The sequence below is a fragment of the Coturnix japonica genome, unplaced genomic scaffold (genome assembly GCF_054131305.1).
Source record: "Coturnix japonica strain WE unplaced genomic scaffold, WE-NBRP24 Scf075, whole genome shotgun sequence".
Taxonomy (NCBI): Eukaryota; Metazoa; Chordata; class Aves; order Galliformes; family Phasianidae; genus Coturnix; species Coturnix japonica.
Genome location: NW_028188978.1, coordinates 43,934 through 46,559, shown reverse-complemented (window position 1 = coordinate 46,559; position 2,626 = coordinate 43,934).

Genomic DNA, 2,626 nt, shown 5'->3' with positions numbered 1-2,626 from the left:
CGCCCAGAGCTGGGCACGGAAACACCTGGGGGTGAGGGACCCCAAAGACCCTCTATGGGGTTATGGGGTTATGGGGTGTAGCTTTGAACCCTATGGGGTTATGGGGAAGTACCTGTGGACCCCCCTGTTATGGGGTTATGGGGCTCTGGGGTTATGGGGTGTTGACTTGGAACCCTATGGGGTTATGGGGTTATGGGGGTGTATCTTTGGAACCCTATGAGGTTATGGGGGTGTAGCTTTGGACCCTATGGGGTTATGGGGAAGCACCTGTGGACCCCCCTGTTATGGGGCTCTGGGGTTATGGGGGTGTAGACTTGGAACCCTATGGGGTTATGGGGGTGTAGCTTTGGAGCCCTATGTGGTTATGGGGTTATGGGGATGTAGCTTTGGACCCCTATGGGGTTATGGGGTTATGGGGGTGTAGACTTGGAACCCTATGGGGTTATGGGGTTATGGGGGTGTAGCTTTGGACCCTATGGGGTTATGGGGAAGTACCTGTGGACCCCCCTGTTATGGGGTTATGGGGAAGTACCTGTGGACCCCCCTGTTATGGGGTTATGGGGCTATGGGGTTATGGGGGTGTAGCTTTGGACCCCTATGGGGTTATGGGGGTGTATCTTTGGGACCCTATGGTGTTATGGGGGTGTAGACTTAGAACCCTATGGGGTTATGGGGGTGTAGCTTTGAACCCTATGGGGTTATGGGGGTGTAGCTTTGGACCCCTATGGGGTTATGGGGTTATGGGGGTGTAGACTTGGAACCCTATGGGGTTATGGGGGTGTAGACTTGGAACCCTATGGGGTTATGGGGTTATGGGGGTGTAGACTTGGAACCCTATGGGGTTATGGGGGTGTAGACTTGGAACCCTATGGGGTTATGGGGTTATGGGGTGTAGCTTTGGGACCCTATGGCGTTATGGGGTTATGGGGGTGTAGCTTTGAACCCTATGGGGTTATGGGGAAGTACCTGTGGACCCCCCTGTTATGGGGTTATGGGGCTATGGGGTTATGGGGTGTTGACTTGGAACCCTATGGGGTTATGGGGTTATGGGGGTGTATCTTTGGAACCCTATGAGGTTATGGGGGTGTAGCTTTGGACCCTATGGGGTTATGGGGAAGCACCTGTGGACCCCCCTGTTATGGGGCTCTGGGGTTATGGGGGTGTAGACTTGGAACCCTATGGGGTTATGGGATTATGGGGGTGTAGCTTTGGAACCCTATGGGGTTATGGGGGTGTAGCTTTGGAGCCCTATGTGGTTATGGGGTTATGGGGATGTAGCTTTGGACCCCTATGGGGTTATGGGGTTATGGGGGTGTAGACTTGGAACCCTATGGGGTTATGGGGTTATGGGGGTGTAGCTTTGGACCCTATGGGGTTATGGGGAAGTACCTGTGGACCCCCCTGTTATGGGGTTATGGGGAAGTACCTGTGGACCCCCCTGTTATGGGGTTATGGGGCTATGGGGTTATGGGGGTGTAGCTTTGGACCCCTATGGGGTTATGGGGGTGTATCTTTGGGACCCTATGGTGTTATGGGGGTGTAGACTTAGAACCCTATGGGGTTATGGGGGTGTAGCTTTGGAACCCTATGGGGTTATAGGGGTTATGGGGTGTAGCTTTGGACCCCTATGGGGTTATGGGGTTATGGGGGTGTAGACTTGGAACCCTATGGGGTTATGGGGGTGTAGCTTTGGGACCCTATGGGGTTATAGACTTGAACCTTATGGGGTTATGGGGTTGTACTCATGGACCCCCATGGAGTTTATTGGGGCACCCTGTAGCCCCCATAGGGCTGTTATGGGATGGGTACCCCAACCTCTATGGGGCTATGTTGGGGGGGTACGTTTGTAGTCTTGTGGGGCACCCCCAACATGTCTATATGGTCTATATACCAAAGCACTCCTATAGGGTTATGTGTGGGGGGGGGGGTGTTACCCCAGGACCCCCATAGGGATATGGGTTTGCACCCCAGGACCCCCATAGGGATATGGGTTTGCACCTCAGCCCCCCACCCCCCATAAAGAGCCCCCCCCCCCCCCCATAAAGAGCTGTAGGGCAATAGCAGCCCCATATATAACATAGGACCTACAGTAACACAGGCAGAGTGTCTATGTGTCCATTAGGGCTTTGCAGGCCAGATGGTGCAGGTGGATTTGGGTCTGGGGGCAGCAATGTTGGGGGGGGTCACATCCATCCTGTGCCCCCCCCCACTCCATCTACTGAGATCAATGGGGGCCCTCAGTTAAGTGGGGACCCTCAGAGGGCGCAGAGGCCAATAATGGGGGGGTCTGGGGGTCTCCAGGTACATATAAAGGGGGGTTTTTTTTAGGGGGGGGGCACAGCTCCAGGTAATGTAATGGGGGGGGGGGGGCACAGCAGCCCCCATTCTGCCTCTACAGCCCACACGGATCCGCAGCCCCCGGGGAATATTAATCAGCCCTTACGTAAGGGCTGGAGGTGTGCACAGCGCCCACCTGAATCGGGGGGGGGTCCCTTTATGGGGGGGTCTATGGGGGGGGGCACAGCCCTATTGGGGTGACCCTCAGCTGTGCTTGCACCTATGGGGGCTGAAGCTGGTCCTAAAGTGGGGGAGGGGGCTGAGATATGGGGGGGTCTCTTGATGTGCT